At 43.0% G+C, this 18346-nt stretch overlaps 1 long non-coding RNA gene across 2 annotated transcripts in view; it reads left to right on the top strand.

Moving 5' to 3' along the window:
* Window positions 1-7254, top strand: part of LOC140916159 (uncharacterized) — a 158011-nt gene extending 150757 nt beyond the window's left edge. For both annotated transcript variants that reach the window (XR_012160445.2, XR_012160444.1), the window contains exon 3: window positions 5916-7254. This is a non-coding gene — a long non-coding RNA (uncharacterized LOC140916159). The remainder of the gene's footprint in view (window positions 1-5915) is intronic.
* Window positions 7255-18346: the final 11092 nt, after the last annotated feature.

Here is an 18346-nt window from a genome sequence, read left to right as displayed (position 1 = left end):
TACAGTATGTAGTTTCCTCATGAATAATTAAGTGCTTGACCACACTTTGGTTTGTTATGAAATATATTTAAGAGACCAAATAACCAATGTTAGTTAGGTTTTTACTACAACAAAAAGATTCCATATGCTACCAGTTTCCTGGAAGCCATCTTGTGCACTGTTCATACAGTTACTTTATGTGTGCTCCCAAAGTTATTTAGCCGTGTTGTTGTAGCTGTGTTGTCCCCAGGATATTAGCGAGACAAGGTGGGTGAGGTAATACCTTTTATTGGGCCAGCTTCTGTTGGTGTAAACAATAATGGAAGATGTATTAGTCAACACTCAGGACATCATTATGGGCAATTTGTGTTTTGTTGGGTTAATTTTCTTTAGTGTTCATTCATAGTTTTATCAGCCTTAAAGGACATGCCTGGTCCCCACCTCCACTATAGGGAAGGTTCCACCCACAATGGAACTGGTTCAATTCTGTTGTGCAGAAGCAATGAGTCGAACTTGGTGAGGCCACACACAAAGTGTTCAGTACAGAGCCCAGCCTCTGTGTAGGTGAGGGTGGGACTTGGGAAAAAGGGGGAAGAGGGGCGGGTTCTTTAATCTTTCTTCTCATATGTAGAGGGAGTGCGCTGAGGGCATTGCATCTGTCACACCTACTCTGAGGGGAAAAACAGCTGCAGAGAAGTTCCAGCAGATGGGGCAAGGAGGATAATTCTTCTGACTTGCTCATGCAGAGTTCCATCATATCTGGTCCAGTTGCTCAGACTGGGCACAAGGAAAGGATTTGGCCCTAAATCCTCTTTACCTGACTGCATGTTGATATAAATAATAACTCGTTTTGTCCATTATCCCTGTAACCTTTCATTTGTATGTTTCTGCTGACCAGGGCTACAGTATTAGCACAGCTATTGCAAATTACTGAATGCTGGATCAGAACATAAACTTATTTTCTTGTTGACCCCAAAATTATTCAAAACTGCTCTTTATTCCAATAGCTATAGTTTAAGGGTTTCCCCAGGCCAAGTTTATACACCTGTGAAATCACCCTCAGAATATTGTCCTTTCATCATCTTTTTCAGTGAGTTGGCTTTTGCCTCTCTTTACCTTAACTTGTTGAGGGTTGCTACTGCTCTGGTGATTTGGCATGGTCGCCATTTTGTTAACCTGGCTTTACAAAGGCTTTTGAAATCTGTAGGGCTCCTTTTTCTTTTCCCTAGCTTTTAGAATACTCCTGACTGGAAAAACCTAGCTGAATGGAGTGAAAGCAAGATGGGGTGAGACAAAGTAATGAAAGTAGGTACAACTTGTATTTGGCACATGGGGAAGGCTTCCATTAAGTTTTGTTGTGTTTTGTAAGCTTTTTCATTTTACAGCAGCTACTCAGAACTAACATAAGCAGCTGCCTAAGACATTACCTTTAAGGTTAGTAGTGTAATAGCAGAGTATGCTCTGTTCATCACGGGCCAGAAACCAGTATTTCTTCATCAAACTTTGGGACTGGGGATGCAGAGTGAAATCCTGGCCCTATTGAAGTTAATGAGAATTTTGCTTAAATGGGGCCGTAGTTTCACTCCTAAAGTGTAGGCCATTCTAAACTGGTAAAGAAAGTGGAGTCTCCAGAAGGAACTTTGCTGAGGGACCCCATTCATGTTGGGCATTTCATGTTGGGCATAAAATGACATTTTATACACAGATGTAAGATTCATTTATTGGTTTAGCTTACGTGTAAATGGCAAGTGTTATGATTTTATTTATGGGACCAAATCCAGCATCCTTCCTCAGTTTTCACTGATTCCTTACTCTGGCAAATCTCTAATTGGTTTAAGGTCTTCAGGATTTCTCCCCATAATAATAACAAAGAAAAAAGCTATCAGGATTAACCTCCATTAGCCATATAATGAGATAGTTGTATTTATGACTTAGCCCTTCCCCAAAGACTACGAGGTAAAATGATATATTTTCCAAGAATTGCATTAACAAAAAGAAAACAATAAATGATCTTTTTCAGAACCATTCGTACAATGTTGTAGAACATTCTATAAAATATGAGTATTTATTATGTTTAAATCAAAGTAAATAAAACAATAATCCAGAAAAAAATGAGTTACTCACAACATCTATTTTTCAAGTATCTACTTACCCAGCAGTTAGTAAGATGCATTTTTTGTTGTCAGGCCTGACCACAATTCTTATTCATTCTTAGTCTAATTTCCTTGAGACACTGTCTGCAAACCAGACATGGAGCCATTCTGTAAAAATGATAAATTAGCCTGTTAGAGTTTTGGAATATCTCTGTTCTTCATGTCTGTCTATAGCATTGCACTGCATGCTTTCCTGGAAGCATTAATAGTTGCATTTCATTTTACTATATAAATATTTAAGATTTGTAATTTCTTTGCTGTTCACACTGCCAGTACACATGCACATTCCATTATTTACTCCAGGTATAAACATGATCTTGTCAGACTTTGTTTCCAATAAATATAGCATGATATATTTTGAATATATGTATAGCTGAGCTCATTCATATTGCTTTCAGTCATGGCCTGGTTACAAATACATAGTGAAGAACTGCAGTTACATGGAACAATAACCTGCAAGCATTGTGCCAATATATTTTCATTAGTCAGTGACACCCAGCTGCAGAGAAGAATTAGGCTGCATCTTTTGGAAACAAACCATTTTTCTTCTAACAGCAGCACATCAGGACAAATTGCCTGTTGGAGCCACAACATTTTTCTGCAGTTTTACATGAATAATTCCAGTTTAGTATGCTCCCTTCAAACACTTCGTCAGTGATTTGTTAATTCTTCATTATCCTTAGTTTGAAAACTCCTTCTTTTAGCCTGAATATCCATGAGACAAGAACAAACTATCCATTCATTCTGTTATTCTGGGAAATCTTGGAAAATGTGTTTATTAGGACTGGGAGACTCTTGATGTAAATTATTCTGGACCTTTCCAAATGTTTCCATGTGCTTCATGAAACACTGAGAATTTTGGGGGGAAAACATTTCATTTGATTAGACATTGCTGAGAAAGCAATTTTAATTATCATCAAAGGACATTTATGCCAGCAGAGACTTTAGCTCAAAATCTACTGAATTCAGTGGGGTTGCACTAGTTTATATCAGAAGGATATAAAGAAGAAGAAGGATAGTTCAGCAGTTAAGGGGACTTAAGTCCAATTCTCTGCTTTGCCACAAGTTTCCTGTGTGACCTTGGGCAAGTTGCTTAGCTTCTTTGGGTATGTCTACACAGCAATATAAGCCTAGGGTTAGTAGGACTTGAATCACTGCATTGTAACAGTAGGTTAAGGATTTTCTCACCTGTGCTTGAACCTAATGTTCTGGTATCCACGCTGCAGTGCACAGACCCTAGTAACCCCAGCCCATCATGCGTAATGCCCCCCCACCCCACTCCAGTGTTGACACTCTAGCCCAACAAATGTTGTTGCACTGTGGGAAAACTCTATTGCCTTCCCTGTTTCCTAGTTCTGACCATGCTATTGATAGGTCTCAGGTGCCCCTAAGGAGCACATGAGCATATAAGCTGCATAGTTAGCTCCTGTCTGTCTCAGTAGAATGACTGCAGCTTGAGCAGGCTTTACACTGAACTACCATCTAATCTGATACTTGGGTTGTCCACCTCTAGGCTGAGTCACATTGTCAGGAAAATGCCTATGTGCACCTGTTCTGGGAATAATTAGCACATTAGTCTCCAGGGCTGTCAAACCATTAAAATGAAACTTTGCCATTCTTAATTTTTAAAACGGGATGTTCAGTGAAGGTGTTTTTGTTTGGCTGGGTTTTTATTTATTTTTGTCTGTCTGTTGTGAAGTTTGACATGAAATATAGGTTTCAGAGGAAAAACACACACACACCCCAGCCCGGCTGCTGTTGGCTGTGGAGCAGTGAAGTGCATCCCCAGGGTTTGGGGGGCAGTGTGGTCCAGCACCCCACACAACCACCCTGGAGATCCCTCTCCCCTGCCCCTGCTACACCCTAGGAAGCAGGGATAAGGGATACCTGGGGAGTACTGGAGCACACTGCCCACTAAGCCCTGTGGGGGGGCACTTCACTGAGAGGCAGGGATAAGGGATCCCCAGGAGGCTGTAAAGAAGTTTGGGGACTGGTTCCCACTCACCACCCTCACAGTGGACGTTGCCCAGGTGCTGCACATGCAACCCAGGGAGGGCCTGGGAGCAAGGGCCAGAGAGAAGAGCAGGGAACAAGCGGTTGTTCTGTAGGGAGGGAGAGTGGCAGGGCTCCCAGCTCAGCACAGTGGGGGGAAGGATGACCCCCAATAATCCAGCAGCCAGGAGCCTCCTCCCACCTTTCAGTTTTGCTCCCAGTTCTAGGCACAAGAGAGCAGGAGCAGGAACTGGGAGCATGCTTGCCCAGGCAGTAATGGTGCCTCTGGCCTCTGTGCTGGCTGGCTGAAGTGCTGCTCCTCTGAGAGCAGGAACTCTGGGATGGATACATCTGAAGGACTTCCAGGACCCAAGTCAAGGAGGGGCTGCTTGCACACAGGAAAGCAATAGAGCTCAGACCCTAGGTCCCAGCTTACCATGGGCTTGGATCCTGCAGGGTCCTGGGATAGTAGGTCCGAACCCTAGGTTAGCACAGTTGGTGTGTGGACACAAGGCTGGATAGGCTTGAGCTCAGGATCACATTGCTGTGTAGACATACCCTTTGTGACTAGTACTCCATGTGTAAAGAGGGATAATAGCATTTCCCTGCCTCACAGGGCTATTGTGAGGATACATTCTTATTTTAAACAAAATCTATTCATTTTTAGCCATGCTCAGAATTTTGAAGCCTGTCTCATGATTTATCAACATTTGGAATTTGGTTATACTGCTCATTGAACTAGACCCTCCTTCTTGAGACGGTCTTAGGCAGATGGGTTTTGTGGGGTCAAAAGGCTGTACCTACCTATGCCCATTTTTCACAGCCATGCCCAGCTTGGAGGGGTTGTCACAGGAGCTGTTAAGGATCCAAGAATCCCCTTATGCGGAGGTGAGCCTCTTATGACCAGCTAAACTCTCTTAATGCAGAGGAGAATCTGGGCCTATTTCCACAGAGTTTATGATGTTCAGAATCAGTCCATTATACAGAGAGCATATAGCTGCAAATTTGGGGCTGAACCTAGATTAGATCAAGAGCTTTGGTTTGGATCCATCTCTAATCTGCACAAGCCCCTGTGAATGGAAACCACTGAGTTTCACACAGCACTCATATAAATCTCTGTGTAAATCACCTGTTTTGCTATATCTTCAAATGTTATGGGTAGGCAGGCAAAAGGGTTCTGCTTTGATAATCACCTCAATAAAATATGAATTAACACCTTTGGTGAACGGTGTGTCCCAGAAAGTCCTTCTATCTAGAGTAAAATAACCTTGCTACCCATTAATAATGTATAGCTTGGAGCATCTGCAGCAGCTGCCTAGAACAAATCTGATCATCAGCGGAAACTGCTGGAGCAAGGACTAATAAATGTAATTAACATGGATATTTAAACTTTTTGTTTATAAAGTAATTGGCAGGGGGTGAAAAAAATGAGGGTCTGAGAAAATTAGCCAGCCATTCTATAACTCTTTTACTCTTGTCCCATTATTTGAAAGGTCCTTGTTGCCTTAGCTAAACACTGCACACGCACAGTGAAGCAAGCGTCCAGGAAGTATAGCCATGTGGGTTAGACTCTACCCAGTTTTTCATGGTAATGTTTTCTCCTTTTGAAAGTAAATGACTGAAATTACAAATGCTGCCTGAGAGAACGAACAAAATTACCCATTTATTCTCCCAGTTTTGAAACCAACCTTTCCTCTTAAAACAACATGGTTTCTTCACTTAGCTTTTTAAGGCAGAATACAAAAATCCAGTTCAATTGCTTTAATGTTCACGTCTGTTTTTTCTCAACAGTTCAAGAAACAAACTTACTTGATCTCAAATCTTTGTTTGAGAAATATAAAATTGAAAGAATTTTTCACAAAAAGTATTTAAACAGTGGTATCCTCATAATGTAATGGAAAGTAAGACAGTTTAATAGAAAATGGCTCATAATTAAACAACCCTCTGCAAGAATATAGAGACCATGAAAAGAATATAGAGTACCATGAAAAGCACTTTCAATATTATCATGGGTTTGTTGAAGAAGAAATGAGTGTGGGGGACCACTCTTTGCCACATTCATTGCAAGAACTTGAAAAAGTGCTGTCAGATGAAACCTAACGTTTAATGCTGAAGATTGCATTGTATTTTATCAGTGAAATGTGCAAGCCAATCATTGACCTAATGGCTACATTTGAAAGCCAGAGACAGTGCACTCTCTTTGCTTTTGAGAATATGGAAGACCTACTGTTTTTCCTTGAGACACATACTCAGTTTTCAGTGGAAACCACTCAAAGGTTTCTCAGGCAGAAGATGTCAATAATGTAACAACTGATCAAAATAGAAAGTTGGTGCACCTGTTTCATTCAGCTGTTGACAATTCAGCTGAAGAAGTACATCAATGATACTGAGAGTGGGCAGCCTGCAATTAAGTTCCTGAAATCCATAAGGATTTTTAACCCCAGAAGATTTCCTATGATGTCTTATGTCAAGAAGGATGACACTTCAATTCCTGTCTTCAGTGACATTTCAGCAGAGGAGTTTGCTTTGAATACCAGGAAGGTGGCACCCAACGTGATGCAAAGCATTCTACAGTCAGTTGAAATTGACTTTGCCATGTTTTGGTCATAAATAGCCGACCGTCTTCCAAATTTGAAAACGTCAGCTTTCATTACTCCTGGAGGAATTCTGCACCACTGCACAAGCACAGAATTAATATCCCTTGTGGATCCCCCCCCCACCCGACAAAATAATTGATTCTAATGCAGAAGGGAAGGGATGCTGCATTTACACCTTTCAGCCATGGGCCAGAGCAGCCAGCTGCAGAAAGGGAGGGGGCAGAGGCTGCCTTCCTCACAGCACCCTACCTGCAGGGCCAGGTGAGGAGGCACAGAATTGGGTTAGGGGAGAGACAGAGTGGGGCACAGGGCTGCTAGGGAGTCTCACAGATGGAAATTCAGAAAGACTAGTTGGGGGGGACAGACTAGGGCTAGGACACAGGAGCTAGTAGGGTGACAACATTCAGCCAGGGTTGAATGAGAGTGGGGGTGTAGGGCCACACGGGGACAGGGGAAGCTATGCCTGGCTGAATGGGGAGTTGGGGTGCAGGGCCACATGGAGATGGGGAGGGGATGCAGGGCCACATGGGGACAGGAGCAGTGTGGATGGCTGAGTGGGGCTGCAAGAACACATAAGAACAGGGCAGGTGTGCCTGACTCAGAAAGAGGCTAGGGGTTACCAACATCGGCATGGGGGAGGCTCTCTAACTCCCTAACAATCCCTTCCCTCCAAATAATCCTGTTCCATACTTCTCCCACCCACACCCTCCAGGTTCACTCCCAGGCCCCTTACCAGCAATTACTTCCCTCTCCCTCAGCTCCTCCATTACCCCTGACTCCCTCAAGCCTTTGCACTGCTTTTGAGGGGGGTCGGAAATACATTTCTGTATTGCAGTTTAAATGAATTATTACTCAAAGATCTGTATTAATATGCCTAGTAAGGAATCTTTGTCAAATAACATTTCCTGGGTCTTTTTTGACGTCTGTATTGTTGTAGACATACTTGCTGACAGGTATTTTGAAATAATTACCAAAATAACTGAAACTGATTATATTAGGGGTGATTATATTGTGTAATTTTGATAAATAAAAATGCAGAATTTTGAAATATTGTGGCAGAATTTTTAACGTTTTGGCACTGAATTCCCCCAGGACTAATAAATGATGTAACAAACACAGCTGATGCTGAGCACAGCAACTTGCCATATAATTTTGTTTTCTCCGGTCAGAGGCATTCTCTTTTGGAACACAAATTGAAAGAGCTGGTGTTCCTTTATTTCTATCTTGGAATTTAAAAAGACTTTATGTTAACAAAAAAAAAGTCCATTGGTTTAGGCTTATTGATGCTTTTCTTTTACTTACTGTGCTAGTATTTTGATAACCAGTATGAGAGAAGAACCCATTATAACTGCACAATAATTTTGGTACATTGCACAGTACTTGAGATATCACAAGGAGTCAGAGAATTCTTCATTGTCTTTGTTTTGCATTTGGACTTCTGCATCTAATTTACTGCAAAAACTAATCTCAATTTAACAAATCCTTATTTAACAACTTTATTTAGTTTTAAAAATCATACCTGCTAGGTCAGTTTTTGCTTGTTTGTTTTTATTTTTTGTTGGTTCAAGGAATGATAAACCACTACAGTAGATTTGGTGATAAAATGTGCTAAATAAATACAAAATACCTGCATTTCTAAAGAAGGTTCAAATACTGTTATATTTCATTTAATTTGTGGTTAAAAAATATTTTAATTTTGATTTTTCCTTGCAGAATTTTGATTTTTTTCTGTGCATAATTCCCTATGGTGTAAGATGTTAGCAAAGTCCAGCTTGAAAGAACTAATGTAGGGATGGCTTATCTAGCTATTGAGCAATACATTGTCATGTGGTTGTTATCCTATCTTAGCATTATCACAAAATATCTCAGCTGGTTCTTTTAACATTGCTAATCAAATACAATTCATGTACTTTTCATTATAGGCCTAGTCAGCACAAATAAAGTGTAGTAATTTCCTGAGCAACATTAATAGATCTTCTGTGTGATCTTTTCCAGCGTAGACGTTTTTAACTACTGGGCCAGATCCATAACCCACTGAAGTCAGTGGGAGTCTTTCCTTAACTTTGGTGAGATTTTGATCAGGCCCACTATGAATTATTGTTTAACATTCCTCATGAACAGGATTAGCATTACTAGTTAAAGCCCAGCTAAGGTGACCAGATGTCCCAATATTATTGGGATTGTCCTGAAATTAGGGGCTTTGTCTTATATCCCCCCTTCCGCTCCCCCCCCAAAAAAGTGTCCTGATTTTTCGCCCTTGCTATCTGGTCACCCTAAGCCTAGCACTGTACAGAAAGGCACAGGACAACTTGTCCAGTATAAAATTCTTTATTTAATATATATAGCTTCCATACTTCCTCTCCAAACTACTTGTAATCTGACCAAATTCATGCCTCTCAAAATTATCTCGGTCCCATTTTCATGGCATTATAATAAGGATGAAGTGTACTAGAGAATGTCTGGGATTGATAGAGTTACAGTTTGCCCCCTATTTGTAGATCATCACAGTAATAACTTCTATTGAATACATTGATGTGAGTGGCTAAGACTATGCATAAAAACATGAAAACAGAATCTGTGTCCAAACCCCAGAAGATCTCATTAGGCAATAAGTTATGTCTGACCTAATTAATGGCTCGGTAAAAATGAGGCAGAAGGTTTCTAATGTTTGTTCCTCCGTAGAGTTAATAAAATTAATGTAAACAATATGACAGCTAAACCTTTCTAAAAGCTTATGACTGTGGGACTCTTATTGTCTACTAACTATCTCTCCAGAGGCATTAGAATCATATAGGAGGACTAAGAGTCCATAGCTCACAGTTGATGCTGTCAACAGTAAGAGTGACCACGTTTTGCTAAAAGGCTTTGGAAGACAAAACTAGGGCCAGCCTTTATATCTTCTCTTGGCAAAGTCTCATATCAGTATTTGAATAGGAGAAGGGTACAGAGTATGTGTGTTTTCCCATGTTATGGATCTCTGCATTGGCATGCCCCAATGTTGTCCACCAAACTAGTAATGGGATTTTCAGCAGCAGATTCATCACTTACAAAGAGTTGGTGCTTAAAGTGCTCTTATCCTCTGAAAAGTTGTGCAAATGGTAATCTGAGGGTTTGTGTGTATTGTGTCTCAGTAGTTATTCTACATCAAATTGGCTCAGTTTACATGTGAAAACATTTTGGTTTTCTAACTGCTGCCCTACAAGGTCGGCCTAAGATATGAAAGGCAAGCTGGGTTCTTTTCTTTTTTGTGCATCATCAATAATAATGGTTCTGCAGTGAACCTTAGTTAACAGATCCCTTGATGCTGCATGACTCAGCATGACCCACTAGCTCTGTTGGCTGTACAAGTCTTAAAGCAGTAAAAAATAGCAAACATTACTTTTGTTTATGAGCAGATGTAACTGAATACACACACAGCAGATTCAGTGAGCAAGAAGGGGCCACTTTTATAGCCCTTTGTAGTTACTTTTCTGACTAAAACTGGGGTCCTGTGCATATTACAGCACATATGGAATTTGCCACAAAATTCACTGCTAGCTGCAGGTTATGATCTGGTATCTAAGCTTTCACTAAAAAACAAAAAACCGTGGGCCTGATCCTCAACTGGCATAAAATGACTGAGCGCTATTGACACCAGCTAAAGATCTGGCCCTATATTTTTAGCTTTCTTGGTTGTGAATAAAACCTTGGGAAGCCCTCCAGGGACCCTGGGTATGCACTCTGGTAGCTAGCCTATGCTAAAGCCCATGCCACCATGCCTACCCTGTTATTGTTACCCATGGTAGCTAGATTAAAGCTAGCATAGGTGTGTCTACCCATGCTGCAATCACACCTTTCACTATGCCATGTAGACATGTCCTTAGAGTGTATTATCAAAATAAATAGCACAGGAGCTGTTATGATGATCGTATTAGCCTACTACCCATTTTTCAGTATAAACACCTCCACTTTTCAATGTAGACTAAGCTGGAGTAGAACTTCCAGTCTGTCCCACCAGAATGCTGCAGAAAAATGACCCTTGCTATGGAACTGAGATCCAGCTTGATGTGGAAACGTGGGACTTTGAGGCTGCTCACAGCGCATGAAGTTAAGCATGTTTCTACGCTTCTGCAGCACCAGCATCTATACTGCAATTTAGCCTGGGGATTTACAGTAGTTTGTCACTTGCCTTTTTTTTTTTTCAAAGTGAATAACCATTCGCCGAAGAAGATTTTTATTTTAAAAGTGCAGTGGTACCTCCAGGGCTATATACTGACAGCTGTATCCAGAGAGAGGATCCACCACAGAGATGGAGACATCATCCCTTTTCAAATGATATCAGGTGTGGTCAGCACATCAGACTTTCCTTCATTATCTCTCAGAAACAAAGATTTATTCCAGACTTTGTCTTTTCATATGAAAATGAGCTGTCTACTGCTGTCAACATATTTATGGCAGGATTAAAGTTTTAAGCTTCTTTCCACTGCTCATTGGCTTGTGCTCTGTGCATTTGACTTCAACTAAGGATTTGGCCGAGTATCTTGAAACAAAATGTTTCATGTTTGCTAAAAATAAATTAGTTAAGTTGAAAGCTATAATAGTGCTTCCTTAATCAAAAATGGTACAAAGAGGTAAATCTTGGTCTGAATGAAATTTGTTTTATGCTTACACTGTAAGTTCTTTGGGGCAGGGATTGTCTTTTTGTCCTGTGTTTGTACAGCACCTAGCACAGGGATCGGCAACCTTTGGCATGCAGCCCCTCAGGGTAAGCCCTTGGTGGGCCGGGCTGGTTTGTTTACCAGCAGAATCCACAGGTTCGGCCTATCGCAGCTCCCACTGGCCACGGTTCGCTGCTCCAGGCCAATGGGGGCTGCGGGAAGCAGTGTGGGCCAAGAGATGTGCTGGCTGCCACTCCCGCAGCCCCCACTGGCCTGGAGCAGTGAACCCCAGCCAGTGGGAGCTGCGATTGGCCGGACTTTGTGGACTCTGCAGGTAAACAAACCGGCCAGGTCTGCCAGCGGTTTTCCTTGATGGGCCACGTGCCAAAGGTTGCCGATCTCTGACCTAGCACAATGGTCACTGACTGAGGGTGTCTACGTGCTACAGTGATACAAATAAGAAATAATAATGAAATATAACCTAACAAAGAAATGAAAGTATATAATGTATTTGATATTTTAATACAAAAATGTTGATACTAAACAGGGAAAATCAGTGTTTTCCTGAGTGCTCTCATTTAAAATTAATGGTGAAATCAATGTGTATGATCACTCATGGAATTTAATTATAGTATTTAGAAACCCATATTCTGGAATATTTCTGCAATGTCCTGGTGCTATGATAGAAATAGCTAGGTGTCCTGGAATTATGTGATGATGTGCCTGACTCATAAAAGGGTGATGTTTTTTATGTTTTGAGTTCCAGTAAATAAATGGCAACCCCATCTGTTAAAAGTCAACAGCAGAAAAACAGCAATTGACTTGAGTGCACCTGACTACAAATGAATGAATCACTTTGGAGGAAAGTACAAACTGACCCAGACTCTCATCCTAAACCAAACCAAGCCCTTTTCTGATTCACAAAAGTTCAAACAACAGCATCTTCGATCAGCTTTAGTTGTTGCAGGCCTCAGCACCTTTACGTCAGGAAGTACTGGGGATTTCGCAAGCAAACCTGTTCTTTTGAGCTGTCTGGCACTCTCAAGAAGTTTGGATAGTTCACATAACTTTTCCAATCTAAACTGAACCTCCAGCTTGTGTAAATCAGCAAGGGCCACTGACATTAAAAGAGCTCTGCCAGTTTACACTAGCTGAGGTGTGTGCTTCATACTTACCTGATGTCTAGCCTTCCCTGCTAATGAATGAATTTCAAATTAATAGAAAATCAGCACTGATAAATATCAAAATGTGCTCTGATCCACATAGACACAAGATTTCCTTTGTAATATTTAATTTGCTAAATACCTCAGACAAAAAAGCAGTAGTTCATATTTGGGGTATGAGAGTCACAGCTGGCATATGTTTACAGTGAGCAATGCTGACTTCAGTGGAGCTATGGTGACTTACACCAGCTGAGAATCTGGCCTACACACAAAAGTGCTAATTGGGGAAATCCTGCAGTTCTTAGCCCAAATGCAGAAAAACTGAAGTCTCATAATTCCAGACCACTACATTCATAGAATATCAGGGTTGGAAGGGACCTCAGGAGGTCATCTAGTCCACCCCCTGCTCAAAGCAGGACCAATCCCCAATTTTTGCCCCAGATCCCTAAATGGCCCCCTCAAGGACTGAGTTCACAACACTGGGTTTAGCAGGCCAATGCTCAAACCACTGAGCTATCGCTCCCCCCTACCCAGGTTCTTTCTGTAATAGTCTGAAGACAGGGTAGGAATTATAGGGACTGGCTCCTCAGGGTTTGTCTACACAGGGACACACCACAGTGGTGTGGCTGCAGCTGGCCCAAGTCAGCTGACTTGGGCTCCTAGGTTTCATGTTGTGAAGCTAAAAATTGCAGTGTAGACATTCAGGCTGTGACTGGACCCCGAGCTCTGGAGCCCTCCACCCTCGCAGGGTCCCAGAGCTCCAGCTCAGACCCAAGCCTGAACATCTGCACGGGAGTTTTTCAGCTCAGGAGCTGAAACCCCACAAGCCTGAGTCAGCTGACCCAGGCCAGTTGAGGGGTTTTTATTCACCTGTAGGCATACCCTTAATCGGTTACATTTCAGTAGTAAGGAATATGGCTCAATATGACTTTGCTGTTTGTAAGAATAGTCTAAACATGAGTAGTCCACTTTTTACATAAGCGATAATTCTTCATCCTTCAGGAAAGACACAACTGATAAATTTCAGAGTAACAGCCGTGTTAGTCTGTATTCGCAAAAAGAAAAGGAGTACTTGTGGCACCTTAGAGACTAACCAATTTATTTGAGCATGAGCTTTCGTGAGCTACAGCTCACTTCATCGGGTGCATACCGTGGAAACTGCAGAAGACATTATATACACACAGAGACCATGAAACAATACCTCCTCCCGCCCCACTGCCCTGCTGGTAATAGCTTATCTAAAGCTATCATCAAGTTGGGCCATTTCCAGCACAAATCCAGGTTTTCTCACCCTCCGCGTCCTCCCCCCCCCCCCCTCCACACACACAAACTAACTCTTCTGCTGGTAATAGCCCATCCAAAGTGACCACTCTCTTCACAATGTGTATGATAATCAAGGTGGGCCATTTCCTGTACAAATCCAGGTTCTCTCACTCCCTCACCCCCCTCCAAAAACCACACACACAAACTACAACCGCATTTGCTCCAACCCCTCAGACAGAGACAAACACCTACAAGATCTCTGTCAAGCTTTCTTACAACTACAATACCCACCTGCAGAAGTGAAGAAACAGATTGATAGAGCCAGAAGAGTTCCCAGAAGTCACCTACTACAGGACAGGCCTAACAAAGAAAATAACAGAACGCCACTAGCCGTCACCTTCAGCCCCCAACTAAAACCCCTCCAACGCATTATTAAGGATCTACAACCTATCCTGAAGGATGACCCAACACTCTCACAAATGTTGGGAGACAGGCCAGTCCTTGCCTACAGACAGCCCCCCAACCTGAAGCAAATATTCACCAGCAACCACATACCACACAACAGAACCACTAACCCAGGAACCTATCCTTGCAACAAAGTCCGTTGCCAGCTGTGCCCACATATCTATTCAGGGGACACCATCACAGGGCCTAATAACATCAGCCACGCTATCAGAGGCTCGTTCATCTGCACATCCACCAATGTGATATATGCCATCATGTGCCAGCAATGCCCCTCTGCCATTTACATTGGTCAAACTGGACAGTCTCTACGTAAAAGAATAAATGGACACAAATCAGATGTCAAGAATTATAACATTCATAAACCAGTCGGAGAACATTTCAATCTCTCTGGTCACGCAATCACAGACATGAAGGTCGCTATCTTACAACAATAAAACTTCAAATCCAGACTCCAGCGAGAACTGCTGAATTGGAATTCATTTGCAAATTGAATACTATTAATTTAGGCTTAAATAGAGACTGGGAGTGGCTAAGTCATTATGCAAGGTAGCCTATTTCCCCTTGTTTTTTCCTACCCCCCCCCCCCCGCAGACATTCTGATTAAACTTGGATTTAAACTTGGAGCGTGGTCAGTTTGGATGAGCTATTGCCAGCAGAAGAGTGAGTTTGTGTGTGTGTGTGTCCCCGGGGGCGGGGGGGTGAGAAAGCCTGGATTTGTGCTGGAAATGGCCCACCTTGATTACCATGCACGTTGTAGGGAGAGTGGTCACTTTGGATGAGCTATTACCAGCAGGAGAGTGAGTTTGTGTGTGTATGGGGGTGGGGGTGGGGGGTGAGAAAACCTGGATTTGTGCTGGAATTGGCCCACCTTGATTATCATGCACATTGTAGGGAGAGTGGTCACTTTGGATAAGCTATTACCAGCAGGAGAGTGAGTTTGTGTGTGTGGTTTTTGGAGGGGGGTGAGGGAGTGAGAGAACCTGGATTTGTGCAGGAAATGGCCCACCTTGATTATCATACACATTGTGAAGAGAGTGGTCACTTTGGATGGACTATTACCAGCAGGAGAGTGAGTTTGTGTGTGGGGGGGGTGGGAGCGGAGGGTGAGAAAACCTGGATTTGTGCTGGAAATGGCCCAACTTGATGATAGCTTTAGATAAGCTATTACCAGCAGGACAGTGGGGCGGGAGGAGGTATTGTTTCATGGTCTCTGTGTGTATATAATGTCTTCTGCAGTTTCCACGGTATGCATCCAATGAAGTGAGCTGTAGCTCACGAAAGCTCATGCTCAAATAAATTGGTTAGTCTCTAAGGTGCCACAAGTACTCCTTTTCTTTTTACAACTGATAAAGGGAATTTTTAATAATTGAGCACTCTGAACATCCTGGATGTGCTGTAGGAATTAGAACAACTTTTTTTAACAGTTATCTGTGTTTCATGTCAATAACCACACAAGTTGCACTTAAAAAGTTCATTCTGTTTTTGATATATTGCCCCTGTGTCAACTGTAGGAAGCATTGTTCAATCCAGAGGAATCTTTCAAAAAGAATGAACTTTTAAAGTGAGACAACTATTTGGCAACCAGCATTGGAGACAGAGATGTAAGATGAACAGAAGAGCCACAGCAATCCTTAGGCAGCCAGAGATGTTACAGGAAGATTAGATGACATGATAAAAGCTGGTATGCACTTGGATTTACAGCCTTTTGCTGGCAAATATTACTCTCATGTGGTCTGCTGTGCTGTCCCATCCGATATGTCACACAGGAAGACAAAAGAGTCACATCCTCAGCTGCTATAAACAAATGTGTCTCCATTTACTTCACTGGAGCTATTGTTTGCACTGTCTGAGGAGCGGCCCAGAACTGTCATCTAAAAGCCCTTTGAACTGCCCACTAGGGCTAATGTTGCAAAGACTGAGTGTGAAGGCGAAAGAATTAGTCACTGAGGCTATGCTTACAATGCGATGTAAGCCCAGACTCAGGCTTGAGCCCGGTGCCCCTTTCTGTGTACACACAAATCTCTCAGACTTGGGCTCGGACCTGGGGTACTAGGACCTAGCAGGGCTGGAGGGTCCGAGCCTGAGTCAAGCCATGAACAGGGGTTCAAGCCCTATTGCTTTGCGGTATAGACGCAGCCTCCACGACTTGTGTCCTGAGAGGCTGCGAAAAGTATTCCTCAATCCCACTGGCCAACTTCCTTTGTCCTCTCTATCCCAACAATCTCCAATTTACTCCAGAGAAAATGAAAATAACCTCCCCTCCCCTTTGGTTTACTGCAACAGCTCAGTGAATCAGCATTCACCTCATTGTCTTCTGACCATCGAGCTGCAAACCCACCATCAGAGAGCCATCTGTGTCTGCAATGGAGTCTGAACAGAACAAGCCTTTTGCGAAGCACGCTGCTTCATAGTCGCAGGAGCCCAGCCAGATTTTGGTGAATCTCTGGTGCAAGGCCAGCAAAACTGTGGACTTTAGTAAGAGTGCCAGGAATGATCCTCTATATCAGCAAAGAAGCTGGCAGCTTTGCAAATGTATTGGACTGGTGACCAGTGCAGGGAGTGGATTAACCAGCTCTAGAGGCAAGTACCAGAAGTTCAGGGACCAGAACCACACTTCAGGCAACTCGCTGACATTATGCCCATTTTATGAGGAGTTTGTCCAGGTGCTGAGCACAGAGTCAACGGTGATGCATGGTACCCTGTTCAGCCAGAATGGTTCCCTGCTGGCCTCACAATCTAGCATGGGGACTGATGGGAGCCAGTGGCAGACACCCAGGGAGGACAATAAAGTCACTCTGTTGCTGAAGCCGGTTCCAGAGGAGGCTTTGGAGGAGAAGGAGCAGCAGCATGTTCTGGGCCAATACTCGGAGGAGCTGTTTGATTGTCCCCGTCCCATGAAGAACAGCCTGCTGTGGCAGACAGGGAAGGGACAGAAGCCGCCCCTGATCCCTGTACATTTCTGACTCTGTTTGAATGTTTATTAATACGGTAATGGTAGGGATTTCTGCTCCATGAACCAATGCAAAAGTTATGAGAAGCACCAGCTAGCAGCATGTATCTGCTAATGGCAGCCTGTATGCTACCAATGGCTTGACTTCCTCTCCACCACCACGTGCAGTTCCAAATGGCGACCAGGTAATATAAACAGCAAAGAACATCCTTACAGTGTATTTTTACTGGAAAGGCACAGATTTTTGCTCAGACCATTCCTGTTTCTTAAAAATAATAACTTTACATTGCCATGCCTGTAAGTATGCTGCATAACCACTCAATAGTCTGTCAGGCCATCTGGAAACAGCGGAGGGTCATGGAGGTGGAGATATGTTCCATTTACAAATCTAGTCCATTTCAGTTAAAGGTAATCCATGCAGTCCATCGATGACAAAATCATTTGCCCAAATACAACTGGGGTTTGAAATTTTATCCAAAAATGTGCCAGAGGGGAGAAAATGGGTGTGGAGTTCTGTGTGTTTGCATGCAGCCATAACAGGCTAAGCTGTGTGGACGCTAATGCAGCAGCCTGTTGATTCCCTCATGAATTCTGACCCAATCCTAGGTGCTTATAGGTGCAAACTTTTCCTGAAACAGGACCTCCCTATAGGTAGTCACATTTCGGGGAAGGGTGTATTTTTCCAGGCCCACCATGGGAGCTGACCAGCCTATTTCATTTACAGCTGTGCTGTTCAGTCACTATGAATTTGAATACTTCATATGCACCAGCAACTTGTAACCTCTACTGGCTGCTGTACTCCACAGCATGCCCACGATGCAGCAGAAGGCTGGGCCAGCGAACCTTCCCAGACCATTCCAAGAGGACGCATTTCTATGATGAACTTATGGTTGAAGTTGTGGACAGGGCCAACAAGCAGGTCCAGTACCAAAGTCAGAAGGACAGGGTTTCAGTGTAGGAGAAGGCACTTGCTTTGCGGTTCCTGGAACAGAAATGACAGCTAAGGGAGGAAGACCGAGCTCAGCAGAAAATTGTCTGAGTGGCTCATCTCATTAATGACTGCAAGAGTAGCAGCTCCTGCCGTATCAGCCCCCCCCCCCTCGTGCGCTGGCACGCATGTGCACACGCACACACCCCCACCCCGAGT

Source organism: Lepidochelys kempii, chromosome 1 (genome assembly GCF_965140285.1).
Source record: "Lepidochelys kempii isolate rLepKem1 chromosome 1, rLepKem1.hap1, whole genome shotgun sequence".
NCBI classification, from domain to species: domain Eukaryota; kingdom Metazoa; phylum Chordata; order Testudines; family Cheloniidae; genus Lepidochelys; species Lepidochelys kempii.
The sequence above is the reverse complement of the archived record's forward strand: the minus strand, read 5'-3'. Positions and strand labels throughout refer to the sequence as shown.